The 14072-nt window shown below is 39.4% G+C and overlaps 1 long non-coding RNA gene across 1 annotated transcript in view; it reads right to left on the reverse strand.

Moving 5' to 3' along the window:
• Window positions 1–12167, reverse strand: part of LOC125689516 (uncharacterized) — a 51850-nt gene extending 39683 nt beyond the window's left edge. Inside the window, exons 1-3 of the long non-coding RNA XR_007375317.1 lie at window positions 10471–12167; window positions 2071–2206; window positions 88–151 (exon numbers count right to left, since the gene is read on the reverse strand). This is a non-coding gene — a long non-coding RNA (uncharacterized LOC125689516). The remainder of the gene's footprint in view (window positions 1–87; window positions 152–2070; window positions 2207–10470) is intronic.
• Window positions 12168–14072: the final 1905 nt, after the last annotated feature.

Genomic DNA, 14072 nt, shown 5'->3' on the forward strand with positions numbered 1-14072 from the left:
CCAGCAATTGAAATGGTTGTTCTGGAGAATTTTTTTTGCATTTTATGATCCTATTGCATGATAAATGTTATTCAGAAAACATAATACCTTGTGTCACAGATCAGCAGAGAAGGAAGATTACTCCATTCCAACTGTTCAATGATCCATACAGCTGTAGGAATGAGAAGATCCTGTAATAAGACTTACAGGCACCAGGGATTAGGTTTACAGTCCCCCACCTTAGTTCCCACAGGCAGATATTCAGAAACATAAGTTGCACTTTGACCTTTAATATTGTCCTTAGTGCCCTTGAGTTACAAAACCCTAATGCACACTTCAATTTCATCTGTCTAGCATTATTATAATTTATGGCTAAACATCTCTGGGTTTTCTCTCTCAATAACCAGTCTAAAATTACTCTCACAACATTGCTAAGTTTGGTCAGTTCCAATTCTTGTTTCATTTTGTCCATTACATCATTGGATCACGTTAACTTCGAACCACATAACTGCTTATACACAAGGAAGATAAGTATCTTCACAAGTTGTATAACATGGAATCCAATTGGGATCATCGAATATGACTGCACCAAGATATCTAAGACCCCTCCTTCACATACTGCCACCCTGAGTTTCTACTCACCATGTGTTCTATAACCAAACACACTGAAAATGAGTTTATTTTCCAACTGAGCAGAACCAGTATTCATTCTGCCTGCATCTAGCCCAGCTCAGAATATGACATCTACTCTTTCCTTCTAGTGTTTTCCTCAGGCCACCTTAGTCCAGACTGTCTTGTTTGTGAGTCTGGAGCATAGTTCTATACAAGTTCTGCACTGACAAGGAAAATGAACTGCATTAATTACATGGACTTGAAATATGGGTCTGTGCAACACTAGATAGACTTCACTAAAAGTCATTGCAGATGCAAGAGATGCTCAAGGTTTAGAGACTACCAAGTCACTTTCTTCACAGCACCTTTTTCTGCAGCATTCTGCAGCCTAGGAGGCATTATGTATAGGGGCTTCAGGTGAGAATAACATTAGGTATTGTACAGGGCCTACTTCCATGTCTGCCTTCACATAGCTACTGTATGCACAGCTGCACCAGTGCTTGATTCATTTACAATTGCTATGGAATGAAGCCTGTAGAATTACTACATCCTCCAGTTGCAGCAAGATCTCACAGAACTGAATATCCTTTTGTGAACTTAAGAGGGAAATACAGTAACTATAGAAATCCGTGCCTAGTGACTGGTAGAAAACGTGAAGTATCTGTTAGAGTTCAGCTATCAACCTTCATTGTCTTAGGCTGATATGTATAACCCCCTTCATAATGAACCTCCTTAATTGAAGAGAGGAAATTGCATCCCTCTCCTTTCAAGCTGTTCAATTTTAAAACTCACATACTTTATTTTTAAATGGTGTTTGCAATCCAAAAATGGACTTAAATAGCATTAAGCCACAAATCACATTTTTTGAGTAACATTGATTTGCACAAATTTACATAAATTGGTCTGCCCCCCAACAGTGGAATTTTTGCCTTTGGTAATTGTTCTGCATTTAAGTCAGCTACTAATCAAAACAACACAGTAGTGAGGAATTCTCTGACACTGTGAAGAAGAGCTCAAACACCCACTTCTTCCACGTACTTCTGCTTGGCAACACTTCTTGCAGAAAGAAGCAGTAGTATATTAAGGTTTTGTGGAGCCAATAGGAAATGACCAAAAGCTTTTCATTCAGGCTTCAGCCCAAGGTAAACAATTAATTTTTAGTCCTTTAGCATTTTTAGTCCTTTTTTTCATCACTTTATTCTCTTTTTCTGCCAAATTATGGATCTGTGGATCCTAAAATGGTATAGAAACTTTTAACTGCCCCAAGCAACTCTCTCATCATGAGACTTTCATCCCAGAGCTGTAGGATTGGTGGCTGAAGTTGATTTTGGTCAGGCACTTTTTAAAGATATTTCTATTAAAATATTTACAGCAAGGATTTCTTGAAACTACAACTTGGTGAACAACATTATGTGCTCATGTCATTGGATAGCTGTGTTTTAGCCAATTATGTGCATGTAGTCAAACATACACACTTACTATTTTGATTTGTTTTCCAAACTTGCAAGGCAACATCCACATCTGAGAAAGTTTAGTCTTGCGCTAAACTTGCAGTCCCACTTTTCTCTATGCCTTCCAAGCCTGCTGCATGGGCGGTAACAGGAAGAGAAGCACGCTGAAAGAACAAAGTAGAAAATCATGTAATATAAAGTGTATTACTCTAACTAGAGATTCCCTTGGGCAAATGATTCAGGGCTCCTGAAGCTGGAATGGGAAACTGTACTAAAGCACATTTTATTAATGAATACCCAATTCCCCCTCCTCCCGTTGGTAAAGACTGAACGCAGACAGATGAAAATAAAGACAAAGGCAATGATGCCTTTCACCTACCCTAGAAGCAGAGGTGGCTTGTCCAGCAGGGACACAGTGCCATCTAGTGAGCCTTCCCCGAAGGAGGAAAAAAACACAGCAGGAAATCATACCTCCAGATAAGAAAACCCTATATTATATCTTGGGATAGTGGGGAAAGTCTGGCAGGCAGCATGTTCCCATTGCGGGCTATGGGTCTTAGCTGGCTGTAACCACCAGAAGTTTTGGGATGAAAGCCATCACCCCTCTACTGCCCACTGCGGGGGGGGGGTACAACAATGGTACAACAAGGAACAACATCAGGCCTCAGTGCCTGGCCCGGGCAAGCTGGAGGGGAGCAAAACTTATCATCAGCTTGCCAGCTTCTGGCAAGACAGCAGGTAAGGACACTTATATGGCCTTAGGGACCCTTAAAAAAAAGGGAGGGGAGGGGAGAGGAGGGATGAGGGGAGGAGAAGGGAGAGGAGAGGGGAGGGAAACAAAATAAGGCAGTGCAGCTTCACAAATGTAGCTGAGGTTCACTTTTCCAGCACTTTGCTTCCCAGGGTTTAATTAGCTGCTGCAGCACTAAATAACATCTCCCAAGAGGCTGCAGTACATCAGAGCTGCTGCATGCGTGAATGTGGAGGAAAGCTGCAGCTCAGCACCAGAACCAGTATTGCCATCCCAAAACAATCAGTGGGACCCTTGTCCCTCACCACTTCCCCCTGCTGCCTCTGGGCTGCCAGCTGGGGTGGAAGACATGAATTTTTTCAGCAAGTGGCAACTCAGTTCTTACCCTTTACCTCCTAGACCTTGGTGCTCATTTCATTTGTGGACTCAGAATTTTTTCTGACCAGTCATGAAAAAATTTTTAAAAATTTAAAAAAATACCAACAAAAAAGCAACAGTGACTCAGAAGTTACTGGATGATCCTAAAGTCCTAGAGAATAATAACAAATATTGCCGATTATCCTCGTGTTTGTCAGCAGCTTTACAATACTGAAGCATACCTGCCTCAACTAATTATAAGAGGTATTGTATTCCAAAATATCTGTTCTACAAACGTAGAAAGCTCCAAAATGGAAAGAAATTCTCTTTTTTTAATGTAAAGTAAAAGCAGAATTATTCAGCATAGATGACTTTATAAAAAAATTGATCTTTTGGTGCTGATGGTAACTCAAAAGCTGATTTTCATCTGTCCTTACAGGTGAAACTGTACAACATGTACAGTTCAGCACATGGCCAACCCATTTTGTCAGCAGATGTTGGTGGGGACTACAACTCTCCCCTCATCAGTAAATTGTTATTACCAACCGAGAAGATGATGAGTAAGTTTTGACAATACCAAATCTGGGATTGCCACCATAGTCTGCATTGAATCTATGATTCCCTTGGCACAGGAGCACTGCACAGGTTTCACGTATGAATGCACTCCTTGGCCGATCCAGTTCCTGCTCCAAGGTACAACCCAGAGGAAGTAAGTCATACTCTTTCTTTTCCCTTGTTCCCCGTTCTTTCACAAAGAGAGTCCATGGCTCCTTAGAAGGACAAGAACAGGATGTTCAAGGATGCAAGTATCCCTATAGCACAGCAGACAAGGTTTGTTTTGTGTGTGTACGTGACAGTGAGTTTTGGCTTGTTTTGTCTGGGTTAAAGCACATTAATCTTGAAATTGAAGTAAGTAACCTTCCACAAATATTGTGAGGACTATCAGCAAAGAAAGTAGACAAATTCCAAGGTTGAAGTTTCTAACATAGACTTCAGCTTTGCATGCATGCTTTGATATCTCTTATCTCAAGGCAAGTCTGTCTTGATATTGTCATCCTTTACAGACAGGAAAAATGAGGACCAGAATGAAGAAACAGCCAGCCAAGGGAATAAGATAACCAAATAGCAACCAAGGCACTGAAGTCCTAATCTGGTTCGAAGGCTAAAAGACAGCTGTACTTGCCACGGCAAATAAGTTGTTCCACCAGCAAAGCAGGAGTAGTTACCTGATACTTATACAGATAATCTGATATACTGTATACATCTAATATATATAAAATAATAGCTTGAGTGAAAAACATGCCTTTAACCAGGGTGTTCCTACCTACTTGAAATTCAAGAAATATGTAACTAGATCTTCCCTGTGGGTTTCCTGTGAATAACAGAGGATGCTGAGAGCTGGTCCTACCAGTCACTGAATCCCACAAAGATGTACTTAGCATGCAACCTGCACTTGAAGGGAAGTACTGCCAGCCCTGTAGAATCAGAGACTGCAGCAGGTTCGGATGCAATCAGGATCAGAACAGGATTGTTTATTTTTGCTCAGTTGTCCTGAATGTACCATTTGAAATTGCAATGATAAAGTCATAACTTCAAAAATAGCACCATAAAACCAAAATGGGTAACAGAAATATCCTGATAACAGAACAGAAACTGAAAAATCAATGTATAAAGAGTATATAATATCCATATTCTTCACGATTCACATCAGAAAGAGTTCATTTTTATGTTTGGAGATAAAAATTAATGGGAGAGCACTAAAATACTCAACACTGGAGAAATGTAATACCTCTCAAAACTATTGAGGACATTCCAGAAAACTAGCAGTACCTTTCTTTATCACCCTAATAGCCATGTTTCAAATTAAAAGTCAAAGCATTGAAGTTAAGCATTACTAAGACATGCTAATACAGCACCATTGTAAATGAAAGAGGAAAGATTCCCTATAAACTTAAAAGCTAGATCCTCAGACTTTTCTCAAAGCCCGGGGAAATATTCCAGGAAGGTTAATGCTTCTTTTTTTTTTTTTTTTTTTTTCCCCTGAATGAGGATTCCAGGATTAACCCCACAGCACGGATGAGAGGAGAATCTCCAGGGAAACAGGGAAATTCTCATTGTAAAGGGAGTGCTGGTAAGGAAGGAATATATTTTTGAAAGGATTAGCAGTAACTGTTATCCCACATTATTTTAGCTAGAAATGAAAACATCTCAGGACAAATAAAATTGCTAATGCATAACCAGGTAGGAACTAGCGCACATTTGTGTTTGATCTCATTTTTCCTCACTGATGCAACATTAATTTTATCCCATTACTAAACATTTTTCCATTGAACTGCAAATTCTTTCTGGAAAACTATAGTTTGTGTACTGGGCCTTAATAACTGCATGGTCACAAGGTATCTAGAAGGTCTTTTGAGAACAAGGGGGAAAAGGCTTCTCAAACAACAAAAAAAAGGACCCTAAAGGCTGAAATATTTCAGATCAAATCTTTATTCAGCATTGTCATGTAATCATAAAGAAAAATACCGTACCAAGTAACTACAGACTGGATTCCATGAGCTACACAAAGTCATCCTTTGCCCTATTCTATTCTGGTAAGCTCCCACTTGGATGGTGGCAGCCAGGATTATGTGTAACCTTCATGAAGGGTGTGAAAAATTGCAGTTGAAAGCTGCATACATGGAATCAAATTACAAGTACAGCCCAACTTCACACACACTAGTATAAATCAGGAGGTACTAGGCTAAAGGCAGTGGAATTAAGCTGCTGTAAAGACCATGAAAATGATGTGCAAGATCCTTAATCTAATCAATTTTAATGTAACACATGGTAATGTCAAGATTTATTTTGAGCACATTAGTTTTTTTTTTCTGTTCTCTTCAGGATTTTGTAACGAAAACAGTATCACCACTTCATTATTTTGGCACCTGAGAAGTGTAAGAGGATGGAAAATAATATTAGCCACAAGGAAAAGAAGTTGATTTGATGCCCCTAAATCGTGATTTATGCTCAGAGGTGAAAGGTTTGGAGATCTATATAATTGCTTAATAAAATAGTTTCCCTGACTTCTGCAGCTAACAGTTCTACATCATTTTCTTTTTTTAACTGGCTAATTTTGTACATGGTAAGTGTATTAATTATGAACAGAACTAAAGGGCTAATCTAAATCTTTGATCTTTTCTGTGCCCCAGTTTCCCATTTGTAACATAGAGATCACATTTTTCTCACCCCAGAAGTCTGCTGGGTGATTAGTTCATTAACATTTGTAGGGTGCTTTGCATATCCTCAAGTTATTAAATTAGATCATAGCTGATACTCCAATCCTTATTTTAGAAATTAATTCCCACATATTGGACTTCTGATAGGAAAAAAAAATTACTTGGAAAACCGGGTTTTATTTCTAGATAAGCATATTCATCCAGCACAACTGTCCGTACTGAAATCCAGCAATATTTCTCCCAGAAGTCTCAGCAGGAGCAGCTCCCACTTTCTCTCCTTGTCTCTGGGTTGCCTGACTCTTACCAACACAACAGACACTTTCCAATAGGTACCTTTATTGCTGCACTTGCATCCTATCTTGAGGGAAATTGCTTGCCCAACACTTTCCAAAAAGCCAGGCTGCCTGTTTGTACATCTCTTGACATTTTTTTTCCGTACAGGAGCATTTAGACATTTCTAAGGCGGGCAGTAGACCAGCTTTAAGTCAATTTACATACTGAGAAGGACCTTCTATTGCCCTCTACCCAAGGGAAAATGAAAATGCACAGGCTACCAATCTGCACAAGTGTTACAGAGTACTACACTTGGAAGTGCCTACATTTAACACTTTCAGAAGAAACAGTGGTATTTTCCTGTTCAATCCACTTTTGAAGAAAAATGTTGGATCCAGGTGAACAGAGCAGAAAAAAGATAAGCCAGGAACTAATAAAGAAATGCTTATTCAGCTCAGCATGAAGACAAGGCCAAGATGAACTGAGACTTCTGAAGTAATAGACAATGAAATCCTAGGCTCAAATAATGAACAAATTAACTGCTAATATTTGCTTGTATGTAAGTACCCTGTGTACTAGGAAAAAGGTATTTGAAAATGTGAGGCAATGACCACTAATTCATCAAGGCCATCTGGGCAGGGTTTCATCATTTTCAAACTATCAATGGCTTAAACCCAGGACAACATTACTTACCATGATTAAATTATTCATATGCCCAAAGTTGATAAGGACAAAGAAGACTTTTCTATGAAAACAACTGTTATGCTCTTTCTTGAATTGTGCAATATTTCACTATTTTTCATATAATGTATGGCAACTGTGGCTTTACATTTGTATTCTAGCACGTCTCCTGATTTCCTACTGTTTCTATATGCAATACCAAAAGAAGCAATCATTAACTTCAGGATATTATTTTATATGCCAGATTATGACTGTCATTCTTTATTGGCACAGACTATTGAAAAGGCACCTCAATTCAGCGAAATTGAAGATTTTGTCTTAAGGCATAATAGCATCTCTGAGACTTCACTGTTTGACTCCAATGAGATATTTAGGCACATACTTGAATTAAAACATTCAAACTGTCCTCTGAGGTCAGTCAGAATATTGTTTAAAAATAAATTTGTGGTTAACTCAGTATACAAACTTATTTTTCTAATACAATATAGCTGCTATGGCAACAATCAGTAGCGCAGTGCTCCTGGTGAAAGGCAGTGTGCTTTGATTGTTAAATGAAGATTCAAAGCTTCAGAATTAAATTGTTTTACTAAGAGCTAATGCTCCTTCTGTTTGCTCAGCAGACTGCACCAAGTCTTTATTAGCTCTGATAAGCAGCACAAAAGCAGTGAGTCTACAGCATGCTCTAACAAACAGCTTAGCATTGCAGAATAAACAAGAGATTGCCTTCCTGTACACTAGCCCAAAGATGACACAATGGGGCAAATACTTATGATACAAATCTACCATCTTTACTTTGGTAAGGAAATCTCATCCCCTTTGAAACTTAACACCTAATAGACTGTATTGTGCAAATGTTAATGACAATCAGGTTATCTAATTCATCCTTATAAGCCTATAGTTTACTGCATGTGCACAACATGAATTCAGTTTCTATCAGAGCCCTGTGGAACAAAAATAGCATCATCTTGTCCAATGAAACCAGAGAAGTAACCTCAGCTAGCCAGAAGAAAAAAAAAAAAAATAGGTATGTGGGAAAGAATAAATGAAAAATAGGAGAGAAGAAATTATTGTCTGGCTTGAATGTCACCGGCAAGCTTACATCATACAAAGATTATTTCGCTGTATTCAGAAATCTCAGCCTTTCTAAATTGCCTCCTTCAGAAATGCTACATTTTTCTGGAATTTGGAAGGAAAACTCTTCCTCAGTAGTGTGTCTCTATTACTGAGCTGGAGTGTGTTTGGGCTTTTGCACTTTCCAACTATCTCATCCCTTTCAGTGACCATGCCTGGTAGAAGAGTGTCAGATGTCTTTCCTTGACACCCAACAGCAAGAAATATACCAAGAGTATAGCTGGAAAAAACAGTATGCACTGTATATAGTCTTTTCCTAGGTGGATCAGTATTTTCTTCAGTGATTTCCATGTAGAAGAAAATATCCTTTTTAATAATATAAAATAAATAAGTAAAAAGACTGAACCATTTTAATAACTCTACTTCACAGTGGTTCCAAAACACCAGTTTAACTCTTCTGAACTAAGCTATCTTTGAAAGCTTTCAAATGGGCACACATGAGTGGAAAACTGTTTTAGCTCTGCTAATGAAACATATTCTTTTAAATCAATTGTAACTTGTAGTCTTCCTCTGTTTTCAGCAGATAAAATGTCTATTGCTTTTTCCCTACATTCCTCTTTCATACTGCTGTGCTTCTTTTACTTACAGTATATAAGCTTGCCTTTCTCCAGCCAATCTGTAAGCCTGATAGTCCAGAGTCCAATTCTATACTAGTGAAGTCTTATATGACTGTATCATATATCTTCCCCTGAAATGACACTAGTTTAATTCTCATCTCATCCAGGGGAGGCTAGGGTAAAAAAAAAAAAACAAAAAAAAACAAAAAAAAAAACAACGCCACCACATAATAAAATTATGATTTTTCACTTAGAGGTTACAGGCAATTTTCCAAAACTATGGTGTTTCAAATTATATCACATCTGGATCTGTTCTAAAACCAAACTAAAACTTCAGGGACATGGTCCCCCATGGAAGCAACTTTCCTGCTAGAGTTTCAGTACTTCTATTTCAAATTTGCAGAGGCAAATTAAAGGGTACAGGAATAACGTGATAAAAATCTAAGAAGAAAATTTTGGACACTAGAATATGGTTCAAGAAATTGTTGAGTTTTAGGTAACTATTTTAAATTTCTAATTATTTATGATTTTAAAACATTGTCTTTCACTGTCTTTAGCAGAGGACACTGATTCCAGTGGTCTGATGAAAATCAGTGGGATACGAGATGGAAACATGTATCTCCTCTTTATCCAGATAAAAATCAGAGAATTCTTTGCTTGGAAAACACCTTTGGTAGCAGCACAGGAAAGACTCAGAACATAATTTTTCATAGATCATGGATTAAAGTTAAGGGGGCTCTCCAGCCATACACTTAGCACAGTTTAAATGGGCATATACAACCACAATGAAAACTTAGTGTTCCCTTTTGTTTTAACATTAACCATTAACATCAATCAACTTCTACAGAAGTAGCAGAACTGTTTCATCCCTTTTTTTTTTTTTGGTATAAACACTATATTTATGCACATGTAAATTTGAACAAACAAAGAAAATTGAATAAGAACATATAACTTAATACAAGACTGAAAGAAAATGGTATCTTCCCTCTCCCAATAAGTTTTACTTAACTATCAACACATTTTGTTCAAGAAGTTTTCTCTTTGCAGTTCAACACTACCAAAATATCCCATAATCTTAGGTCTCCCCTCTCACTTACTTACTGCCAAAGAAGGTTATAAATATCAGAATATATGCTTGCTCAAGCAAAAATCTGGAACATGCACAACACTGCAAATGCTTTTACGGGTAAAAATTTTTGTGGTGCTTGAGTGGTACCAAATGGTCTTAATTCTGCAAACTAAGGAAAAGTATTCCTTGAATAAACATCAATCAGGCAGAAAGAAAAATTCATTGCTGGTTCACAAATCTGTGAAAGGTGGGATGCAGAGGAGATCTCTGCTGGGGAGCTCCCCCTGCCTCCTCCCATCCCACACAAATCAGTCAGCTCTACGTGTCCTTCATGGCTGAATTTATATTTAGAAGTTAATAAAGAATAAAAAATAGCAAATCATACACTCACTCTGTTTTAGGGAAACCAATGTGCTAGTCAACGGAAGATATAAATAATCCAGTGACACAACAAAATGCCTCATCCGGTGGCTGCAGTACAAACTGCTGTCCAGTGGCCAGCAGATCTGCTGAATGTACTTCATTAATCTCTTTTCCAAAGCAATGGATTCTTTTTCTGGGAGCTAGCCCAGTTCACTGAGGAGTCATTTTTTCCCCCATCAGCTGAGATCAGTCACCAGCAAGTCATTGCTTTCAGTCTGGCCTGTATTCTTCACTTGTGGCTGAGGCTTTCTAATAGCGATGCTGTAGCTGGCCTGCAGGAAACACCTCCTATTCATAGTCTGGGCAGGGCAGAGGAAGAAGAGAGCAGGCAATCAGATACACAGTGATAGGAAAAGTGTGATCTTCCCTTCCCTTGATAATAACACCATTTTCTCCTTTCAGCTTTAACATTTCAAAAAAACATTCAAGAAGTCACGCAAAGACCTACAGTCCTGCGCTGTGGAAGCAAAATAACTCCCTGCTCCTAGATGCCTACTCCCTAAGCAAAGCCTGTGGTCCTGAGTATACGTTAATAGTCTAGAGAAACTGAACAAAACTACTCAGCACAGGAGAAGAGCCGGTCTGGATTCCTACTCTGACAACTGCAGAGATTTCTATTAAAAAGTGCATTTATGTCCAGTTAGATACGTGCAGTCCTAGGAGCAAGAAAATCAGAGTTCTGTGCACTGAGCTCTACTGCTCTGTCACAGTTCACCTTTAGGAAACACGAGTAAATTAAAATTTTATCAGGGACATTCATACAATTTTTGTATAATTTTCTTTTAAGATATAAGTATAAAGTAGCAGTACTTCTAGGCACGCAAAGAAGGTTTGAGGGACCTGGAATACTTTGATGTTAAATGCAGAGAGGACAGTGGGCCTTTGGAGACTACAGGTTTACATGGTGGCTAAGCGGGTATTTGCAAAAGGTGATGTAAGAAGCTGCTAGAATTAACATCTTGCCTTGTCCATCTATAGCCTTTGATGAGTATGAACCTGTGAGTCCATTCAGCTTCAAAAGTGCCAGCAGGCACAAAAGTCTAAGTCAGGGCATTAAAAGGAGTGCTTGCATCCTGGTTGGACCCTTTCTGTTCTACCCCAAAGAACATAGACGAGCCAGCATGGCAGTGTAAGCTAAGGAAACTCTGCCAAAAGGTACCATCTGTGGTTCAAACCCCTACCACCCCATACATGACTGAAGGTGGATGGGGACACAGTAAACTATGATGGGCTCATAGGAAAGCAATATTCATATTTACTGTTTTTTTTTACTGGATTATAGGATAAATGTGCTTATTATGAGACAGGCTTGTGTTCCCAGGGAGCTTCTCAATAGGGTAGAAAAAATCAGGGATTTTGTTTACTTACAAGCTGCTACCTCTGAACTCTCAGAGGAGCTAAAGCAGCATGAAATGAGGCCCAGAGTACTCTGGAAAATTGCCAGATAGTGGGATTTGAGGAAAAGTACAAGTGTTTATACGCACACTTCAGTGGTTAACCACCATCACAAGTTCTAGCAAAAGATACAGTGTTTCAGGTGTTAAAGCAGTTTCCTTTTCAAAACGTAGACTGCAAAGACCCTAGTACAATCATGCGGTATAGAATGATTGCCTGTGTGCCCATGTAATTCCTATCACAGTGACAAAAGAGATTTTCTTTTGCCTTCCCAAGTACCTCAGAGCTAGTCACAGGCTGCAGAGCCTTCTGTTGGCCATGCTACTGAAGCAGGCGTGGACCACAGCAGCGTCATAAGCCAAAAACTGATGCTGTCTGGTGCCTTTCTCTAGAGTAAAACAAAGTGGATAAGGTAGACAACTGGTTCTTGGCAACAACACAACTGCTGGTGCTTTTCCTGGCAGTTTCTGTCCACACTGAGAATGAATTTCTTCTCTCCAGCCCTAGCATGGCAGAGAGGAGGCCCTACAGTTGAAGTCATGGCCTGATCTGCCTCCATTTGCAGGAGAGCACATTCAGATCCCCCAGGATGTTAGCTTTGCCAGCATTTCTTTGTAACCACTCCACATCTAACTCAGAATTATGGGTGGAGGAAACATTTTACAATAGAAAGTACCACCCTAAAAATAGCATAGAGCAATACATCTTGAATTACACAGAACAAGAGCAGTGCCCCTTTGGAAACTGTAATTTCAAGGTAATCAGGGTGTTGTTGAGGAAGGAGTCTATGACCCTACTCACATTTCTTCTCAAGAACAGATGGGAACACATCACGAATAAGTTGCCACCAAGTAGAGCCACTCCTCATTCCCGGACTGCCACCTCTGCCTTACAACAATGGGACAAAGAGCAGTTGCGGCCACAGCCACCCAGTTTAAGGAGCTGACAGCCCTTTTATCACTGTGAACCTGTGACAGGGGGACAGTGGTGCCAAGAGGCAGAAATAGAAGCATTCCTTTTATCACACAAAGCAGAACGGGCTTTGTGCTGCACAATGAGGTGCCAAAAGGTCCACCAGCAGGATGGGGAGATTCCCCTCACCTCTTGCAAAGCTCATCACTTAGTTTTGACGTTTACAAGAAGTGCAGGGAAAGGTTTCTCATTTCCATGTTTGGCAACGTGACCCCCACCTCCCAGTTCAGGACACAGTATTTAGAAAGATTACCCTGCACTGAATATATCCTGAGGAAAGGCTGCAGAGCTGTGCTTTCTGGCCGTTGCCTGAAAACATGAACTGCATTAACCTTGTGGAAGCAAAGGGGAAAATGAGGCAGACATTGATCTTGCAAATACTGTCACCTTTAAGCAATACTTTGGTCACAACATCTAATGACTGTCTTTATACTTTTGTCCCCACTCACCTGCAGTGGAGAATTATCACTCAGTGAAGAGCTAAAAGCTGGAGCTGCAGATTTAATTTGTGCTCAGCCAAACTTCGTATAGTGATGATCGAAGGAAAAGTAATGAGAATAGGCTGAGTGCCTCCAGTTCTGTGGGGTCAGTCTGAGTTATGGGATTCTGTTCCTTCAATCAGAGCAGCACTGTCCCTAGCAGTAGAGAGACATCCATTAATGTTGGAGGAAGACAAGACTGCAAAGTCCTTCCTAGAACTGGAGAATACTTTCCTCCTTTACACTTACCCATTAAAAATGTATAAATACAGATCAGTCTCCCATACATAGAAATAAGAGTTACTCTCATTCTTATCATTTCAAATGGAGGTCTTTTCCATTTTGTATGGTCTGCAGGCTCAGAAATGAAACCTCTATGTGTCAGGTAATCATGTGTGTAGCCAAGTCTCAGTGATCCATGTGGGCTGCTTCTGACTTGAGATATTGTGATTCTATCTTACTTTCAAAATATTACAAACTGCTCAGTGCCACCTACAAAAAGAAAACAGATTTCACACAAGGTCTGTGAAACACTGAGCAACTTCCAGGCCAGATAAGAGAGCACAATCCTGATTTGGCATGCCTAAAGCTCCTGCTGTTCTAACCAGGAAGGGATTAGTCCATGCACAGTCACTGCTTTGAGGACAATCTCATTTCTTAAATTTAACCAGGAGAACAACTAAGTAGTGTAATACTATGAATTAGTCACCAAAATTATCTGACT

Source organism: Lagopus muta, chromosome 2 (assembly GCF_023343835.1).
Source record: "Lagopus muta isolate bLagMut1 chromosome 2, bLagMut1 primary, whole genome shotgun sequence".
Taxonomy (NCBI): domain Eukaryota; kingdom Metazoa; phylum Chordata; class Aves; order Galliformes; family Phasianidae; genus Lagopus; species Lagopus muta.